Source organism: Tursiops truncatus, chromosome 1 (genome assembly GCF_011762595.2).
Source record: "Tursiops truncatus isolate mTurTru1 chromosome 1, mTurTru1.mat.Y, whole genome shotgun sequence".
Taxonomy (NCBI): Eukaryota; Metazoa; Chordata; class Mammalia; order Artiodactyla; family Delphinidae; genus Tursiops; species Tursiops truncatus.
Window position 1 is genome coordinate 74,044,391 of NC_047034.1, and position 21,265 is coordinate 74,065,655.

General features: G+C 42.5%; 1 long non-coding RNA gene across 1 annotated transcript; it reads left to right on the forward strand.

Moving 5' to 3' along the window:
• Positions 1 to 9,592: 9,592 nt before the first annotated feature.
• Positions 9,593 to 20,094, forward strand: LOC109547424 (uncharacterized). Its single transcript, XR_002173226.3, has 2 exons — positions 9,593 to 12,401; positions 19,843 to 20,094. It is a non-coding gene; the product is annotated as an uncharacterized lncRNA (long non-coding RNA).
• Positions 20,095 to 21,265: the final 1,171 nt, after the last annotated feature.

Sequence of the window (21,265 nt, forward strand, 5' to 3'; positions counted from 1 at the left end):
TTGTCGTAGAGTTGGTTTGGTGCTGCTGAATTCTCTTAGCTTTTTCTTGTCTGTAAATGTTTTGATTTCTCCATTGAATCTGAATGAGATCCTTGCTGCATAGAGTATTCTTGGTCATAGTTTCTTCCCTTTCATCATTTTATATATATCATGCCATTCCCTTCTGTCTTGCAGAGTTTCTGCTGAGAAATCAGCTGTTATCCTTATGGAAGTTCCCTTGTATGCTATTTGTCGTTTTTCCCTTGTTGATTTCAATAATTTTTCTTTGTCTTATTTTTTGTCAATTTGATTACCATGTGTCTCAGCGTGTTTCTCCTTGGGTTTATCCTGCCTGGGACTCTCTGTGCTTCCTTGACTTGGGTGTCTGTTTCCTTTCCCATGTTAGGGAAGTTTTTGACTATAATTTCTTCAAATACTTTCTGGGATCCTTTCTCTCTCTCTTCTCCTTCTGGGACCCCTATAATGCACATGGTGGTGCATTTAATGTTGTCCCAGAGATCTCTTAGGCTGTCTTCATTTCTTTTTATTCTTTTTTCTTTATTGTGTTCTGCAGCAGTGATTTCCACCACTTTGTCTTCCAGGTCACCTATCCCTTTTTCTGCCTCAGTTATTCTGCTATTGATCCCTTCTAGTTTAGTTTTCATTTCAGTTATTGTATTGTTCATCTCTGTTTGTTTGTTCTTTAATTCTTCTAGATCTTTTTTAAACATTTCTTGCATCTTCTCGATCTTTGCCTCCATTCTTTTCCTGAGGTCCTGGATCATCTTCACTATCATTATTCTGAATTCTTCTCCTGGAACGTTGCTTATCTCCACTTCACTTAGTTGTTTTTCTGGGGGTTTATCTTGTTCCTTCATCAGGGACATAGTCTTATGTCTTTTCTTTTTTTATATCTTTCTGTGTTTGCAGGTTTTGTTCTGCAGGCTGAGGGATTGTAGTTATTCTTGCTTCTGCTTGTAGATAGTTTTTAGCATGCTAGTCCACCATCTTCCCAGGTTGCCGGCTTCCTGAAAAAACACCTTTCTTTTTCTACCAACCCCTGTCACTCAAACATTGACTTTTGAGTGATGAGTGGCCAGTTGGGTTTGGTTTCCACTCCGGTTGGTAACAATACTTTCTCCATGACCTCTGTCCTTATCCTCTCACCAAAGAAGTGTTTTCCTCTTCTGTTCAACCCCCATAGCTTTTTATTTATAACTATTTGGAGCACTTTTCATCTAATGTTTTTACTTGATATACATATAAATTATAAAATATATGTTATTTATTTTAGCATCAAATATAAGTTCCTTTTTGGTAGGAGCAGTTTCACCCTCATCATATATCCATGTGTTTATTATCTACCCTTCATACTAGCCACACACATATTATGTCCATTCCATAAATATAAACAAATGAATGCATAAATGAATAGGCAATTGCTTTTTAAATGAATGAGTTGAAGTGAATGACAAACACAAGGTTAGACAATTTGGCTTTACCATCAGAACCAATGAAGCGCCAAGGTGCTTTTTGGACTAATCCATCTTTCCAAGTTCAGGCTGATGCTTGCCCTCTCTAAGTAGCTCTCCCTGTTTATCTGAACCACATGCATTGTCTTTATATTCCCTCAAACTTGAAGATGGATACTGAAATCATCCATAAACTGTAAGAGGCCCAGGTGCCTGGGTTTGTGTGTGTATGTGTGTGTGTGTGTGTGTGTGTGTGTGTGTGTGTGTGTGTGGTGGGGGTGAGGCAGTGCTTCTCTACACCCAAATAAACTGTGAGCTTCCTAAATGCAGGAAAGATGTTCAGGAAAGTACTTACAGCTGGTAAAAATTTGTTCTTGGATAGACTAGCTAGCTGGTGGGTGGGCGGCCTAATTAGTAAAGGATGCTGTTGAATGAGTCACTCAGTGAGTGAATGAAAAATGGAGGGAGTGAGTAAGTAAATGTATAAACAAGAGTGAATGAAAAATGGAGGGAGTGAGTAAGTAAATGTATAAACAAGAAATGAGCTGACAAACTAGCTGACTGACTGGCTAGTTCACTGAACAACTGACTAGCTGACTGGTTGAGTGGTTGACTAACTGAGTTACTGACTGACTAACTGGTTGGCCAGCTAGATGATGGCTAATTTTCAAAAGCAGATCTTGGTGTAGTATAGCAAAAGAGGTTTTCTGGGGAACATGGGACTAATGGCACAAACTAAAGAGGATGCTCTGTATAGGAACCCCTAAGGAGTGTATCCTATGAACTGGACAACCATTTCTTAGTTTTCTTTCTTTCTCTTAGGAATTCTCTGTGATTTCCATTCCTGGTCAACTGAGCTCAGTGGATGTAACTTCAACGGAAGGCCAGTCAGAGGCAGCCATGGTGGGACAGTGGCTCTCTTCCTATAAGAAGACACTTGGGACAAGAGGACATTTGCCCACTGGGGAGCTGATTGTTCCCTGGGGTTTGGGACCTGGGGTTGGGGACCTGGGGCTCAGCTTGTCTCTCGGGTCAGAGAAAGAGGCTTCTGTGATGGCGGCTGAGATAGGGAACCAAATCAAACAACTAAATTAGCAAATACCACAAACTGGGCCAGTTTGTCTGGTTGACACCAGCTCTCTGACCACAGAGACCTTCCTTGGAAAAGTGACTGCAGAGGCAGCAAGCAAGGGCTGCCAGACCCATCCTCAGCCAGTGCCCGATGATGACCGAAACCCCCAGGTTGGACGAAGGCTCACAGTGCTGTGTTGTGATTGACTCTGCGTATACTCAGCTGACTGACATACAAATACACCACCCTGCCACAGCCATCCTTCCTGAGCTGGATGAGAAGGGAAAGGGCAAGACAATACCTTATATCCATAGTAACCAAGCCACTCCATGCCCAAACCCTTCAGTGATTCCCAACAGGCCTCAGGATAAAGTCCAAGGTTGCTGACATTGGTGAAAAGTCCCTTCGTCCTCTGGCCCCTCCCTGAAAGATTTCTAATCTCCTCTCTCCCCAGCCATCCCACCTTCCTCTCTCTCTCTTCACAAATACTCTACTATTCCACCCATAAGCCATGATAACTATTTTTTAAATTTAATTTTTTAAATTTAATTTTTTAAGCTTAATTTTTATTTTATATTGGAGTACAGTTGATTTATACTGTTGTGTTAGGTTCAGGTGTACAGCTAAGTGATTCATTTATACGTATACATATATCCATTCTTTTACAGATTCTTTTCCCATATAGGTTATTACAGAACACGATGACTATTTACAGGTTTTATTTGGGGGGGGGGGGATTGTTTTTTTTATTCAAACAGAAAGTCACAAAAACTGTAATCATCCTCCTCAGTTCACTCAGTCCCATGTAATTAATTTTTTTTCATCTTGATCTTTTTTTAGCACTTTTATGAATTCATCAGTTTTCCATTAGAGTTCTGAAAATGCTTATTCATTCAGTTCAGCAGTATAGTCAGTTACCAGAAACCTGTACTTGTCAGAGTCTTTTCCATGAATTCCTTGAAGGTGAAACACTTTTATAGGAGAATTTTTGCAAAAGCATCAGAGTACACCCAGAACTGTCTGTAAACGACAAAAGACTTAAAAATGGCTATGGTTAAAGATTTGATGAAAGTTCATAATAATGCAATTGACAAGGAAATTTAGTTATTTCTGAGATATACATTTTAAAGTAATAATTAGAATTATGACTTATAACATTATACCAGACATATAAGATTTTTAGAAATTTCGTGTAATGTCTGAAACATTTATATTAACATATTTCCATACAAATAACCCAAAGAAAGTTTAGTATTAGTTTTTTTTGTTGTTTGCTTGTACTGCAGGTTCTTATCAGTCATCAGTTTTATACACATCAGTGTATACATGTCAATCCCAATCGCCCAATTCAGCACACCACCATCCCCACCCCAAGACAGTTTTCCCACCTTGGTGTCCATACGTTTGTTCTCTACATCTGTGTCTAAACTTCTGCCCTGCAAACCAGTTCATCTGTACCATTTTTCTAGGTTCCACATACATGCATTAATACACGATATTTGTTTTTCTCTTTCCAACTTACTTCACTCTGTATGACAGTCTCTAGGTCCATCCACGTCTCAACAAATGACCTAATTTCTTTCCTTTTTATGGCTGAGAAATATTCCATTGTATACATGTACCACAACTTCTTTATCCATTCGTCTGTTGATGGGAATTTAGGTTGCTTCCATGACCTGGCTATTGTAAATAGTGATGCAATGAACATTGGAGTGCATGTGTCTTTTTGAATTATGGTTTTCTCTGGGTATATGCCCAGGAGTGGGATTGATGGATCATATGGTAATTCTATTTTCAGTTTATTAAGGAACCTCGATACTGTTATCCATAGTGGCTGTATCAATTTATATTCCCACCAACAGTGCAAGAGGGTCCACTTTTCTCCACATGCTCTCCAGCACTTGTTGTTTGCAGATTTTCTGATGATGCCCATTCTAACTGATGTGAGGTGATACCTCATTATAGTTTTGATTTGCATTTCTCTAATAATTAGTGATGTTGAGCAGTTTTTCATGTGTTCCTTGGCCATCTGTATGTCTTCTTTAGAGAAATGTCTATTTAGGTCTTCTGCCCATTTTTTGGATTGGGTTGTTAGTTACTTTAATATTGAGCTGCTTGAGCTGTTTATATATTTTGGAGATGAATCCTTTGTCCGTTGATTCATTTGCAAATATATTCTCCCATTCTGAGGGTTGTGTATTTGTCTTGTTTATGGTTTCCTTTGCTGTGCAAGAGCTTTGAAGTTTCATTAGGTCCCATTTGTTTATTTTTGTTTTTATTTCCATTAATCTAGGAGGTGGATCAAAAAAGATCTTGCTGTGATTTATGTCAAAGAGTGTTCTGCCTATGTTTTCCTCTAAGAGTTTTATAGTGTCCGGTCTTACATTTAGGTCTTTAATCCATTTTGAGTTTATTTTTGTGTATGGTGTTAGGGAGTGTTCTAATTTCATTCTTTTATGTGTAGCTGCCCAGTTTTCCCAGCACCACTTATTGAAGAGACTGTCTTTTCTCCATTGTATATCTTTGCCACCTTTGTCATAGATTAGTTGACCATAGGTGTGTGGGTTTATCTCTGGCCTTTCGATCTTGTTCCATTGATCTATGTTTCTGTTTTTGTGCCAGTACCATACTGTCTTGATTGCTGTAGCTTAGTAGTATAGTCTGAAGTCAGGGAGTCTGATTCCTCCAGCTCCGTTTTTCCTCTCAAGACTGCTGTGGCTATTTGGGGTCTCTTGTGTCTCCATACAAATTTTAAGATGATTTGTTCTAGTTCCATGAAAAATGCCATTGGTAATTTGATAGGGATTGCAATGAATCTGTAGATTGCTTTGGGTAGTATAGTCATTTTCACAATATTGATTCTTCCAATCCAAGAACATGGTATATCTCTCCATCTGTTTGTATCATCATTAATTTCTACCATCAGTGTCTTATAGTTTTCTGCATACAGGTTTTTGTCTCCCTAGAGGTTTATTCCTAGGTATTTTATTATTTTTGTTGCAATGGTAAATGAGAGTGTCTCCATACTTTCTCTTTCAGATTTTTCATCATTAGTGTATAGGAATGTAAGAGATTTCTGTGCATTATTTTTCTATCCTGCAACTTTACCAAATTCATTGATTAGCTCTAATAGTTTTCTGGTGGCATTTTTAGGATTCTCTATGTATAGTGTCATGTCATCTGCAAACAGTGACAGTTTTACTTCTTTTCCAATTTATATTCTTTTATTTCTTTTTCTTCTCTGATTGCTGTGCCTAGGACTTCCAAAACTATGTTGAATAATAGTGGTGAGAGTTGACCTCCTTGTCTCATACCTGATCTTAGACAAAATTCTTTCAGTTTTTCACTATTGAGAATGATGTTTGCTGTGGATTTGTCAAATATGGCCTTTATTATGTTGAAGTAGGTTCCCTCTATGCCCACTTTCTGGAGAGTTTTTATCATAAATGGGTGTTGAATTTTGTCAAAAGCTTTTTCTGCAACTATTGAGATGATCATATGGTTTTATTCTTCAATTTGTTAATATGGTGTATCACATTGATTGATTTGCATATATTGAATAATCCTTGCAATCCTGGGATAAATCCCATTTCATCATGGTGTATGATCCTTTTAATGTATTGTTGGATTCTCTTTGCTAGTATTTTGTTGAGGATTTTTGCATCTATGTTCATCAGTGATATTGGCCTGTAGTTTTCTTTCTTTGTGACATCCTTGTCTGGTTTTGGTATCAGGGTGATGGTGGCCTCATAGAATGAGTTTGGGTGTGTTCCTCCCTCTGCTCTATTTTGGAAAAGTTTGAGAAGGATAGGTGTTAGCTCTTCTCTAAATGTTTGATAGAATTAACCTGTAAAGCCATCTGGTCCTGGGCTTTTGTTTGTTGGAAGATTTTTAATCACAGTTTCAATGTCAGTGCTTGTGATTGGTCTGTTCATATTTTCTATTTCTTCGTGATTCAGTCTTGGCAGGTTGTGCATTTCTAAGAATTTGTCCATTTCTTCCAGGTTGTCCATATTATTGGCATAGAGATGCTTGTAGTAATCTCTCATGATCTTTTGTATTTCTGCAGTGTCAGTTGTTACTTCTCCTTTTTCATTACTAATTCTATTGATTTGAGTCTTCTCCCTTTTTTTCTTGATGAGTCTGGCTAATGGTTTATCAATTTTGTTTATCTTCTCAAAGAACCAGCTTTTACTTTTATTGATCTTTGCTATCATTTCCTTCATTTCATTTATTTCTGATCTGATTTTTATGATTTCTTTCCTTCTGCTAACTTTGGGATTTTTTTGTTCTTCATTCTCTAATTGCTTTTGGTGCAAGATTAGGTTGTTTATTCGAGATGTTTCCTGTTTCTGAAGGTAGGATTGTATTGCTATAAACTTCCCACTTAGAATGGCTTGTGCTGCATCCCATAGGTTTTGGGTCATCGTGTCTCCATTGTCATTTGTTTCTAGGTATTTTTTATTTCCTCTTTGATTTCTTCAGTGATCACTTCGTTATTAAGTAGTGTATTTTTTAGCCTCCATATTTCTTACAGGTCTTTTCCTGTAATTGATATCTAGTCTCATAGCCTTTTGGTCGGAAAAGATACTTGATACAATTTCAATTTTCTTAAATTTACCGAGGCTAGATTTGTGACCCAAGATATGATCTATCCTGGAGAATGATCCATGAGCACTTGAGAAAAATGTGTATTCTGTTGTTTTTGGATGGAATGTCCTATAAATATCAATTAATTCCATCTTGTTTAATGTATCATTTAAAGCTTGTGTTTCCTTATTTATTTTCATTTTGGATGATCTGTCCATTGGTGAAAGTGGGGCGTTAACATCCCCTACTATGAATGTGTTACTGTTGATTTCCCCTTTTATGGCTGTTAGTATTTTCCTTATGTATTGAGGTGCTCCTATGTTGGGTGCATAAATATTTACAGTTGTTATATCTTCTTCTTGGATTGATCCCTTGATCATTATGTAGTGTCCTTCTTTGTTTCTGGTAACATCTTTATTTTAAAGTCTATTTTGTCTGATATGAGAATTGCAACCCCAGCTTTCTTTTGGTTTCCATTTGCATGGAATATCTTTTTCCATCCCCTCACTTTCAGTCTGTATGTGTCCCTAGGTCTGAAATGGGTCTCTTGTAGATAGCATACATATGGGTCTTGTTTTTTTATCCATTCAGCCAGTCTGTGTCTTTTGGTGGTAGCATTTATCCATTTACATTTAAGGTAATTATCAATATGTATGCTCCTATTCCCATTTTCTTAATTGTTTTGGGTTTGCTATTGTAGGTCTTTTCCTTCTCTTGTGTTTCTTGCCTAGAGAAGTTCCTTTAGCATTTGTTGTAAAGCTGGTTTGGTGGTACTGAACTCTCTTAGCTTTTGCTTGTCTGTAAAGATTTTAATTTCTCCATCAAATCTGAATGAGATCCTAGCTGGGTAGAGTAATCTTGGTTGCAGATTTTTCTCCTTCATCACTTTAAATATGTCCTGCCACTCCCTTCTGGCTTGCAGAGTTTCTGCTGAAAGATCAGCTGTTAACCTTATGGGGATTCCCTTGTGTGTTATTTGTTGTTTTTCCCTTGCTGCTTTTAATATGTTTTCATTGTATTTAATTTTTGATAGTTTGATTAATATGTCTTGGCATGTTTCTCCCTGTATTTATCCTGTATGGGACTCTCTGTGCCTTTGGAGTTGATTAACTATTTCCTTTCCCATATTCGGGAAGTTTTCAACTATAATCTCTTCAAATATTTTTTCAGTCCCTTTCTTTTTCTCTTCTTCTTCTGGAACCCCTATAATTCAACTGCTCGTCCATTTAATGTTGTCCCAGAGGTCTCTGAGACTGTCCTCAGTTCTTTTCATTCTTTTTTCTTTATTCTGCTCTGCAGTAGTTATTTCCACTATTTTATCTTCCAGGTCACTTATCCGTTCTTCTGCCTCAGTTATTCTGCTATTGATCCCTTCTAGAGTATTTTTAATTTCATTTATTGTGTTGTTCATCTTTGCTTTTTTCATCTTTAGTTCTTCAAGGTCCTTGTTAAATGTTTCTTGCATTTCCTCTATTCTATTCCCAAGATTTTGGATCATCTTTACTATCATTATTCTGAATTATTTTTTAGGTAGACTGCCTATTTCCTCTTCATTTTTTAGGTCTGATGGGTTTCTATCTTGCTCCTTCATCTGCTGTGTGTTTTTCTGTCTTCTCATTTTGCTTACCTTACTGTGTTTGGGGTCTCCTTTTCGCAGGCTGCAGGTTCGTAGTTCCCGCTGTTTTTGGTGTCTCTCCCCAGTGGCTGAAGTTTGTTCATGTGTTGTGTAGGCTTCCTTGTGGAGGGGACTAGTGCCTTTGTTCTGCTGGATGAGGCTGGATCTTGTCTTTCTGTTGGGCATGTCCATGTCTGGTGGTGTGTTTTGGGGTGTCTGTGGACATATTAAGATTTTAGGCAGCCTCTCTGCTAATGGGTGGAGTTATGTTCCTGTCTTACTAGTTTTTTGGCATAGGGTGTCCAGCACTGTACCTTGCTGGTCGTTGAGTGAAGCTGGGTGTTGGTGTTGAGATGGAGATCTCTGGGAGATTTTTCCTGTTTGCTATTACATGGAGCTGGGAGGTCTCTTGTGGACCAGTGTCCTGTAGTTGGCTCTCCCAACTCCGAGGCACAGCACTGACACCTGGCTGCAGCACCAAGAGCCTTTCATGCACATGGCCCAGAATAAAAGGGAGAAAAAGTAGAAAGAAAAAAAAGGTAAAAGAAAATAAGAAAAAATAAAGTTATTAAAATAAAAAATAATTATTAAGAAAAAAACTTTTTTAAGTTAAAAAATAAAAATGCATGGATAGAACTGTAGGACAAATGGTGAAAGCAAAGTTATACAGACAACACCTCACACAGAAGCATACACACTCACAAAAAGAGTAAAAGTGGAAAAGATAATAAATCTTGATCTCAAAGTACAGCTCCTCAATTTGGGATGATTCGTTGTCTATTCAGGTATTCCACAGATGCAGGGTACATCAGGTTGATTTTGGAGATTTAATCCACTGCTCCTGAGGCTGCTGGGAGAGATTTCCCTTTCTCTTCTTTGTTCGCACAGCTCCCGGGACTCAGCTTTGGATTTGGCCCTGCATCTGCATGTAGGTCGCTGGAAGGTGTTTTTTCTTCGCTCAGACAGGACAGGGTTAAAGGAGCCACTGATTCGGGGGTTCCAGCTCACTCAGACCAGAGGGAGGGAGGGGTACGGAGTGCGGGGTGAGCCTGTGGCAGCAGAGGCTGCCGTGACATTACACCAGCCTGAGACCTGCCGTGCATTCTCCCGGGGAAGTTGTCCCTGGATCCCGGGACCCTGGCAGTGGCGGGCTGAACAGGCTCCCTGGAAGGGAGGCGTGGATAGTGAACTGTGCTCGCACACAGTCTTCTTGGTGGCGGCAGCAGCAGCCTTAGCATCTCATGCCCGTCTCTGGGGTCCGTGCTGTTAGCCGCAGCTCGCACCCATCTCTGGAGCTCCTTTAAGCAGCGCTCTTAATCCCCTCTCCTTGCGCACCAGGAAACAAAGACGGAAGAAAAAGTCGCTTGCCCCTTCGGCAGGTCCAGACTTTTCCTGGGACTCCCTCCTGGCTAGCCGTGCTGCACTACCCCCCTGCAAGTTGCGTTCATGCCGCCAACCCCAGTCCTCTCCCTGCGCTCCGACCGAAGCCCGAGCCTCAGTTCCCAGCCCCAGCCTGCCCCGGCGTGTGAGCAGACAAGCCTCTCGGGCTGGTGAGTGCCGGTCGGCACCAATCCTCTGTGCGGTAATCTGTCCGCTTTGCCCTCCGCATCCCTGTTGTTGTGCTCTCCTCCGTGGCTCTGAAGCTTCCCCCCTCTGCCAGCCACAGTTCCCGCCCACAAAGGGGCTTCCTAGTGTGTGGAAACCTTTCCTGCTTCACAGCTCCCTCCTGCTGGTGCAGGTCCCGTCCCTATTCTTTTGTCTCTGTTTATTCTTTTTTCTTTTGCCCTATCCAGGTATGTGGGGTGTTTCTTGCCTTTTGAGAGGTCTGAGGTCTTCTGCCAGCGTTCAGTCGGTGTTCTGTAGGAGTTGTTCCACGTGTAGATATATTTCTGATGTATCTGTGGGGAGGAAGGTGATCTCTGTGTCTTACTCTTCCGCCATCTTCCCCCTCTCCTCTATATTTATAATTGTTATATCTTCTTCTTGGATTGATCCCTTGATCATTATGTAGTGTCCTTCCTTGTCTCTTGTAACATTCTTTATTTTAACGTCTATTTTATCTGATATGAGTATAGGTACTCCAGCTTTCTTTTGGTTTCCATTTGCATGGAATATCTTTTTCCATCCCCTCACTTTCAGTCTGTATGTGTCCCTAGGTCTGAAGTGGGTCCTTTGTAGACAGCATATATATGGGTCTTGTTTTTGTATCCATTCTGCAAGCCTGTGTCTTTTAGTTGGAGCATTTAATCCATTCACATTTAAGGTAATTATTGATATGTATGTTCCTGTTACAATTTTCTTAAGTGTTTTGGGTTTGTTTTTGTGGGTCATTTTCTTCTCTTGTGTTTCCCACTTAGAGAAGTTCCTTTAGCATTTGTTGTAGAGCTGGTTTGGTGGTGCTGAATTCTCTTAGCTTTTGCTTGTCTGTAAAGCTTTTGATTTCTCCATTGAATCTGAATGAGATCCTTGCCAGGTAGAGTAATCTTGGTGGTAGGTTCTTCCCTTTCATCCCTTTAAGTATATCATGCCACTCCCTTCTGGCTCGTAGAGTTTCTGCTGAGAAATCAGCTGTTAACTTTATGGGAGTTCCCTTGTATATTATTTGTTTTTTTTCCCTTGCTGCTTTCAATAATTTTTCTTTGTCTTTAATTTTTGCCAATTTTATTACTATGTGTTTTGGCATGTTTCTCCTTGGGTTTATCCTGTATGGGACTCTGCACTTCCTGGACTTGGGTGGCTATTTCCTTTCCCATGTTAGGGAAAATTTTCGACTGTAATCTCTTTAAATATTTTCTCTAGTCCTTTCTGTGTCTCTTCTCCTTCTGGGACCCCTATAATGTGAATGTTGTTGTGTTTAATGTTGTCCCAGAGGTCTCTTAGGCTGTCTTCATTTCTTTTCATTCTTCTTTCTTTAGTCTGTTCCACAGCAGTGAATTCCACCATTCTGTCTTCCAGGTCACTTATCTATTCTTCTGCCTCATTTATTCTGCTATTGATTCCTTCTCATGTAATTTTCTTTTCAGTTATTGTATTGTTCATCTCTGTTTGTTTGTTCTTTAATTCTTCTAGGTCTTTGTTGAACATTTCTTGCATCTTCTCGATCTTTGTCTCCATTCTTTCTCCGAGGTCCTGGATCATCTTCACTATCATTATTTTGAATTCTTTTTCTGGAAGGTTGCCTTTCTCCACCTCATTTAGTTGTTTTTCTCGGGTTTTATCTTGTTCCTTCATCTGATATATAGCCCTCTGCCTTTTCATCTTGTCTATCTTTCTGTGAATGTGGGTTTTGTTCCACAGGCTGCAGGATTGTAGTTCTTCTTGCTTCTGCTGTCTGCCCTCTGGTGGATGAGTCTATCTAAGAGGCTTGTGTAAGTTTCCTGATGGGAGGGACTGGTGGTGGGTAGAGCTGACTGTTGCTCTGGTGGAAAGAGCTCAGTAAAACTTTAATCCACTTTACTGTTGATGGGTGTGGCTGGGTTCCCTCCCTGTTGGTTGTTTGGCCTGAGGCAACCCAACACTGGAGCCTACCCGTGCTCTTTGATGGGGCTAATGACAGACTCTGGGAAGGCTTACGCCAAGGAGTACTTCCCAGAAACTCTGCTGCCAGTGTCCTTGTCCCCATGGTGAAACAGAGCCAACCCTGCCTCTGCAGGAGACCCTCCAACACCAGCAGGTATGTCTGGTTCAGTCTCCCCCGGGGTCACTGCTCTTTACCCTGGGTCCCGATGCGCACCCACTTTGTGTGTGCCCTCTAAGAGTGGAGTCTCTTTTTCCCCCAGTCCTGTCGAAGTCCTGCAATCCATTCCCACTAGGCTTCAAATTCTGATTCTCTAGGAATTCCTCCTCCCGTTGCTGGACCCCCAGGTTGGGAAACCTGATGTGAGGCTCAGAACCTTCACTCTAGTGGGTGGACTTCTGTGGTATAAGTGTTCACCAGTCTGTGACTCACCCACCCACCAGTTATGGGATTTTATTTTACAGTTGATTTACACTGTTGTGTTAGGTTCAGGTGTACAGCTAAGTGGTTCATTTATACGTATACATATATCCATTCTTTTACAGATTCTTTTCCCATATAGGTTATTACAGAACATGATGACTATTTACAGGTTTTAAAAAATAATAATATTCTGTCTTTTTCACTCTCCCTCTGCCAGCAAGCCACTCCCTCTGCCTGGAGTGCCTATCCCTAATCTCTACCTGACTAATCTCAGAACTTCAGAAACTAGTTCAATTCTTCCCTGAACAGTCCTCATTCTGTGTTACCTAGGCAGCTGTTGGTGTCTGTGTTTGTTCTTGTCCTGGTGCCTATTCTGCTCTTTTGGACCTGAATCTCCTCTGGTCTGTCCCTTTGTAAGATGTGAGCTCCTGCAGGGCAGAAACAACATTCTCTACTCTCCTTTGACTCCTATGGAGTGCCTTGTCCATAATAGATACATAATGAATGTGTGTTCAAATGTGTGGTCAGTACAGAGCATACGTGAACATGAGCTGTCTCAATGTGTGGCTGTGAGAGGGCACATTCTCTTACATCCTCTGTCTGATGCAGCAGAGCCTAGTTTCCTCCCCATTGTTGGGGCTCTCCCTTTCTGGTGCTTTTTGTCCTTCTATGCTGGCCCATGTCAAACATGCCTTCTTTGTGTGTTGTGTTCAGCCTGTGCTTTCTTCCTTGCTGGATCTTTAGCCTCTGAAGAGCAGGAACATATCTTTCTCAATCTTGGTTCCTCTTTCTATTCAGGGTCTTGGCAGACTTTTGCATATAAGAGAACTTAATAAGGGTTGGCTGGATTTTCTAGGATGATACAGTTCACAAAAAGACAAAACTGGGATCAAAAATTCCAAAGGGTATATATCCAAGAATCTCTTTACATAGGTGAGATAGAGTGTGCTACGTTCAAAAGTGTTTTGCTACCTGTGGCCCTCTCCCCTAGGGAGTATCCTTCCCTACCTCGTTAATGATGGCAACCCTGGTCATGTGACTTTTGTAGCATATAAAATGTAAACCTTAAGAGCCACGTTCATGCCACAGCCACGAAAGGCCAAAGAGTCACGACCCCAAAACGTAGTGTGGGGTGCTGGATGGGATCCTGGAACAGGAAAAGGACAGTAGGAAAAAACTGAAAAGATGGGAATCAGGTATGAACTTACAATAATGTATTCATATTGATTCGCTAATTGTAATAAACATACCATAGTAATGTAAAGTGTCTGTAACAGGGGAAATTGGGTGTGGTTATATGAGAACTCTTTGTACTATCATCACATGTTTTCTGTAAATCTAAAGTTTTAAAAAATAAAGTTATTTAAAAAAAAAGAAAGAGCCACTTTCAGTACACCCTCTTTCCTCTCTGCTGTGAGGACTGACCATGTTCCAGATTGAGGCTGCTCTGTAAGCCTGCATCCTGAAGCCAAATTAATGTGTAGCAGTGCTGCAGCTGACCCTCAGTGTACATGTAAGGTGAGCAAGCAATAAGCCTTTGTTATTTTAAGGCACTGAATGTGGGCTCATTAGTTAGTGCAGCATGACTTAGCCTATCCTGACTGATAAACTGGGACATACAGGAATGAACTTCTTTCTTCCAAGGAGATTGCAATCCTAGTTCTGTTTGACTTTGCCCAAAGGGAAAATGCATGCTTAAGTCCAGTGCATGCTGAGTAGTAGCTGAGACAGTGACTCAGGTGTGTGTACGTGCTGTGTGTGGTGTGTGTGTGGATATGTGTGCACATGTGTGAGAATAGGTGACTGTGTATGAATAGGTGACTGTGTGCAGGGGTGGGATGCAGGAGCAGAGGGGAGGGGAAGGGGAATGGAGGAGCCAGCCTGGGCTTACACAGTACACAGCAAGGAGCATTTGCCTGTGGGCAACTGATCTTTTGCTCCAAATGACTTTCTGTCTGCGGTTGGGAAGCTAAATAAACCTGTTCCTCACTCTAGCCACAGGACTATGTGCCCAACCACATGATACATCAGGCTCAGGCAGTTAAGGCAGAGTGCCACCTGCTGGGCCTTCCAAGCCAATGCAACTATTTCCAATTTTAGCAGAGTTCCTCCCTCAGAAGTCTGGTTCAGACCCACAGGGTGGAGGCCTCAGATGCCAAGGTGACCCTGGTGATCGCTTCACTTCACTTTACAGGCAGAGAAACTAAGGACCTCAGCCAGTATGTTTTCTTCTGACAGCCTCTCAAGCTGGGCCACACTACCCCTAGAAGGAGGGACCAGCTACTTCTCCATTGGTGCCAGTACAATTCCAAGTTTCCCTTGCTGGTTAAAGATGTTGGTGGGGTTCAAAGAAGACAGACAGGTTTGGGTCAGTGCATGGGGTGGGGAAGAGGCAAGGACTCTGTGTGGCTCAATAAAGCCAACCTGGATGGAGAGTGAGAGAAGGTTCCTTGCAATGGCTTCCATTTACTGAACAGTGACTACGTAAAATGCAAGACTGTTTACGTTGTTGTCCCCAGTCTCTGCCGGAAAAGCAGTACCTTCATTTAGCAAATGAGGAAACTGAAATCTAGAGAGGTTAAGTAACTTTCCCAGAGTCATGTAGCTGGTAAATGGTGGGGTCAGAATTCAAACCCATGTCAATTTTGTTCTAAGACTGAACTCTGCACTGTATCATGCCATCTCGCCCCCAAACCATAGACTCTCCATGCCTCTTGACTGCATCCTTCCTGCACAGGGACTGTGGATAGACAGGGTTCAGCATGCACTGGCCACATGGCATGGTTCTTTCAGGGAGTCAATAGACTACAGAATGAGGGCTTGCTGAGCAGACACCAGGTGTGTGCAGGGAGCAAAGCCTCGACTGTAGATGACCCCAGTCACATGTGAAACCACTGCCTCAGAACATCATGCAAGTCCTTAAATGATGCAGCTTACATTGATGGAGGACCTATCAGTGCCAAGCCCTGTGTTTAGTGAAGAAACAGGCAGTGAGTGGGGCAGGAAGACAAGTGACTGGGTGATTACAACAGAGCATGATACTCTCCAGCCAGCTAAGGGCAGCACTTGAAGGCAGCCTTAGGATATTTAAATCTCCCCTGGGGGTCACAAAAGTCTTCCAGACAAGCAGACATGGAGCATAGACCCCTGCCATCTTTTCCCTTTAAGAATCACTACTCCGACAAATCACCTTTTCAAAAGAGCAGGGAAGAAGTTATGAAGCACAGGTCTACCTGTGGAAAGCCTCAAAGTACTGGAGTGTGCCCCTGGATTGTGAGGATATGGGGACCTCTGGCCCAACCTGGAGGTAGAAGGAGCTTGTAATCAGCTGCATGTGCTCCTTTGTTGACACCTGCAGGCGTCCTGGGTAGATGCCTGGCCTTGCTCACCTCTTTACAAGGTTGCTGGTTCCTGCTGTCTGATTCTGTCTTTTCTACTTTCCCTTTCTCCATGGCACCCACTCTACAACCACAGGTCACCAGCCCCCTGGGATAGCAAAGCCAATGTTATACTATGAACTACCCCAGTCTGTTCTAAGGAGTGTCAAAATGAGCATCTTTAGATCCAAGACCAATTTTACAACTCTCCACACAGAGGCCCAGTCTTAATATAAGACATGATGGGAGACCAGTAGGAAACTTTATTAAGATTATGATAGCTGATGACACTTTCCTGGCTATCCACAAAGAGAATAGCATGCATTGCATGTACACAACACACACACACACACACACACACACTTTGCAGGGAGCCAAGGCACAAAGCCTCACATCCTGACCTAGTCTCATGCAGAGAATGGATAAGGATATTCAATGAAGATTTGAATGGAATGTGGCTGACTGCTATCAATCAGCCTTAAAACACCACAAGCTAATCTCTTACCCTCTCGCAACAGAGAAGCTCTAGCTCTGTGCACATCTTGCCATTCTCTCTATTTCCTCAAGGCCATTATGATCAAGAATGAGGGCTCCTGGCCAGTTCCACAGAAGCCAGAATGGAATGTCTCAGCATTCCAAGCATTCCATCAGACATCACCCGGAGTTTTCTCTACCAAATACTGTACCAATGCAAGTTTTCAGCCTAGCCATCAGGGGGGAGTAGAGTTAGCCAAAACGACGAGCTTGCACGAAAGACACACATTTTGAGTCCCAGCTCTTCAGGTACAAGCTGTGTGGTCTTGGACAAAGTTTGTTACCTCCTTGGGACTGCTTTTCCTCATTTGCAATAAAGTAATTTTTATCTTTTACAGTAGTAATGAATACTATATAGGATAAGGGTGTTAAAATCATAGTTTAGTGCCTTGCTTATAGTAGTAAAGCTCACTGCTTTTAAGTATAAATATATACATATTTATATTTATTTTAAGTATCTAATATTTAATTAAATATAAATAAATATTAAACATATTGAATATGTAATAAAATATATTAGATATTAAATACACAAAATAATAAAATATTTAGTTATATTTAAGCATATTTATTTTATATATGTATATAAAACTGGCCCCAGACTGTATGTGTGTATTGGTTCCCTGGAGGGAGGCAATTTACTCCTAAGGCTGAGGAATCTTAAGATACAGATGCGGATTTTAGCTAAGCTTACTCTGAGCCTCTGGGAGGAATCCATACAAAATGTTCTGGTATCTGGGTGGCCCCACCCCATCCTTACCTCTTGACAGGTTTTCCATGACTGTAACTAGTTATGAGAAGAAAAGATTAAGTAAAGATTAGAGTGAGTCACCTCATATTGAGTCAGCTTGAAAAGGAAGCTGAGAAAGACTCCAGCAAACCTGACATTGTCATGGGCAGGTGAGGAAACTGAGACCTGGGAAAAGGAAATGACTTGCTCAGGATCAGACAGGTTGCCAGTGGCAGAACCAAGGCAGCAACTCAGGTCTAGGGACTCTCTGCCCATTGCTCTTTATATGGAGCTATATTTAGTGCCTACTAAAACAAATGGAAGGTGAACATCCTTGCTGCCTCAGCCCTTGAGGGCAGAGGAGACTCAAGCCCAAGGGTTGCCCGGACAGCTGAGGACACAGAGAATGGTTTCCTTAATATGTTGCTGAAGAGAGAGATGGAAGCAGAAATGTCTGATACCTGACAGCAAAATATCCAGAAGACAGAGGGCTAAATACCAGGGGGTTGGGGGGCAACAGTGACAGTTCTCTGCCCCTGGACGGCCTGAGACAGTGCTTACACACATGAACACACAAACACACACATGAACACACACTAAGACAGAAAGCATCACTGACTTAGGAGACTTCAGCAGACTTGGGAACAGGACAAGTCCACTGTCTCTTCTGTGCCAGGTGCCAGTAATGGAAAACCAGGCCAGGGTCCATACACAGACATGTAGGGGAAGGCAGAAGAGAACCAATGGGGACGTATCCACAGACAGGGCTCTGGACAAAGGACTCCTGGTGGCTGAAGCTAGAGCCTCTCTGCTGAAATCCTGCAAGGAGCAGGCTGACGCCTGTCACAGCCGAGGCCTCTGGGACGCTGCTCCAGATTCTGTTCTCAGCGGTCAAAGTCAGCCTCCACAACTGCAGAATTTACATTGAATAATACCCCTGTGTGTGTCATTGATATGAGCGTGTATCCCTGTATAAACATATATGAGTGTGTGACTGTGTGAACGTGCTGCTTTTGCCTTACCAATGGATCAGTGGTCAGCAGGGAGGGCCAGACAAATGCTGGTCCCTAAACTGCTTCACATCCTCTTCTCCGCCTACTCCTTCCAACTCTGTAGATACTTTTCCATGGTTTGGCTTAGATTAGCTGAAGAACTCAAACCCAAATATTTCAGTAGCAATGCCTGCGTAACTAGAGGAAATATGAACATCAGCAGATCCATGAGTTTTCAGTGTAAAATCCTATCAATCTTTTCTGGCCTAAGCCCTCACTACCCAGAACAGATTTTCTGGGGTAGAATCTGCTATCTCAAGCATGAATCATGTAGTATTGCTGTTACCACCAGAGGACAGAAGAAACGGGTACTCTAGTAGCCACAGGTACAACTAAACACTTTTCCTGGGCATTTGGAATGGTATTGTTCCCTGACTTTTGTTAGCATCGCTCTTTCTCTTTCTCCAAGACTCTGTTGCTCATGTACACACACACACACACACACACACACACACACACACACACACACACTCAGGCAGAGGCACCACTGTGACCAAGGAGGTCTCAGCAGCCTTAGGCAAAGGCTAAGCCCACTGTGTCTTCTGTGGCAGTTATCTATGAAGGAACACCAAGTCAGGGCCCGTGCACAGACATGCAGGGGAAGGCAGAGCAGAACAAATGGGACCGCGTCAAAAGACAGAGCTCCAGACAAAGGACTCCTGGTGGCTGGAGCTAGAGCCTCTCTTCTAAAAAACATTGCCAGCTGGGGATGCCCAGGGGCACGGCACGATGTGTGCCCAGCATCTGGGCTGGTGAGAGAGGCCCTCACTTTCCCAGGGTGCCTGTGGTTGGGGGATGAGGGAGGGGCAGGCCTCCACTGCCTGTCAGAATCTCTGTTCGAGTTTGTAATTCAGGCCTTGAAGTTTGAGCTATTCTCATTTTACAGCTTAGAAAGTTTATGTTGGCTAAGGTTACTTAAGTGAAAAGTAGGGAAGAGAGGTTTTGAATCCAGCTCTGCCAGGCTCCAGGATGGGTGTGTGTTCTCTTTCTTGCACCATACAAGGTTCTAGGGAATTTCTTTGTTTGGAAGAGGTAAGTTTATTCTTCCCTGAGGAAGGCACACTTCTTTGGAAGGCCTCAGCATCATGCCCTTCATCTGGGGATCTTTGTGTTTGAATATACTCTCAAGGTCAACGGGCAGATAATCTCCTGGAATGTTGCAGAAGCCTGGAGAAGGGTCTGAACTGTATGCTCTGGGGCTATGCACATGAGCAAGAATGAGAATGTGAGCATGTGCTTTGGTGCCTGTGTTTGTGTGAGTGTGTGTAGATGAGTGAAGACTTATTTCATGGTGATTGACAGCTTGTGATGGTTTGTGTGTGTGTGTTGTGTGTGGCCTCACGTGAGGGGTCATGAATGGATCTATGAGGGAATATGAACTTGAGTGTGCGAGAGTGAGTGTGCACAGGGCTGAGAGTCAAGAGGTATGCACAGGTGTTGCTGACTCCACAGTTAAAATGTTAAAAGAACTTCTGTAACAGGTGGCTCCTAGGCTCTGAGAGCTGCCCACCTGCGTGCCTGCACCCACCCTGGAAGGCAGCCCGCTCAGTCCTACAGCATGGAGAAGCTGCGAGACTGACACCTGTCCCAGCGGAGGCCTCTGGAACGCTGCTCCAACTTCTGTTCTCAGTGGCCAGTGGAAGTCTCCACACTTGCAGAATTTACGCTGAATAACAACCCCGTGTGTTTCATTGATATGAGCATGTACCCCTGTATTAACACGTGTCAGTGTGTGACTATGTGAACGTACTGCCTTTGCCTTCCCAATGAATCAGTGGGTTGTAGGTTCTGGAAAGACGGGGTCCAGTCTTTATGCTTCTTCCAGCCACTAAGACGGTCAGAGCACTTGCCACATTGCAAAGACTAAAGACTAGGGTTCGAATCTCACCTCCACCACGTATAAGTTGTTGGTACTGTGAACACGTAAGGAGCTTTGCTGCACCTCAGCTGTACCTATCAAGGGAAGAGAAAGACATGCTTCAATGGGGTGGTGTCTGTGTGTGTGAACACTTGTCACACGCCATGCCCTCTCCATGCTTCCTCAGCATATGAGCCTCCTCCAGGGGGCACGGTCTGCCTCCAAAAGACATGGCTGGCTGTGTACACTGATAGGGAAAAGTCACTGTGGGCCAGAGCTGCCCAAGACTGCCTCAAGAGCAGGATCCATCGTGGACAGGTGTTATCACACAGGAGTTTCTGGAAAAGAAGGGTAAAAACACAATGGCATGATTATGTCCTGGACGAAATGTTGCTTCCGCCTGTGAACACCATTCAGATGCTTTGCTCTACGCAATTGGACCTTGTCCTTGTCCCAGAGATGTGCCTGGCCCCTCACACCTTTTCTTAATAAAGGTGTGCAGCCCATGTCGTCAGGTTGGTGGCAATAAGTGGAGGGTCTTGCTGCTCTGTCAGAAAGTAGAGAATAATAATAAAAGCAAGAGCTAACATTCATTCAACATTTACTATGTGTTACATACTACTTCATATTTATTTACATTGTGCCATTGAAGACCACATCCTACTTCATATTTATTTACATTGTCTCATTGAAGACCCCTCTGCATCGACCCCAGGTGGCAGGATTTATTCTACGCACTATACAGATGAGAAAAATGACGCCTAGGGAAGTATGGGATTCAGTGCATCATAGGGGTGGATCTGGATCCAAACCCAGGAGGATGGGGATAAAAGAAAATTCCGCATGATGGTCCACACATAAGCCCATGTGCACACAACCTAAGTATGATTATTAGTGGGGGAGAAAATTCAGTGAAGCCCAGAGAGGCAAAATTCACCTTCTGTTAATCTGCTGACTGAGGGAGGGTGAGGAAAGAGAGAGTAAGAACCCAAAGGGGAGTTCTTGGTGAAGGTCATGTATGTGAGGCAAGAGAGGAGCTATTTGGA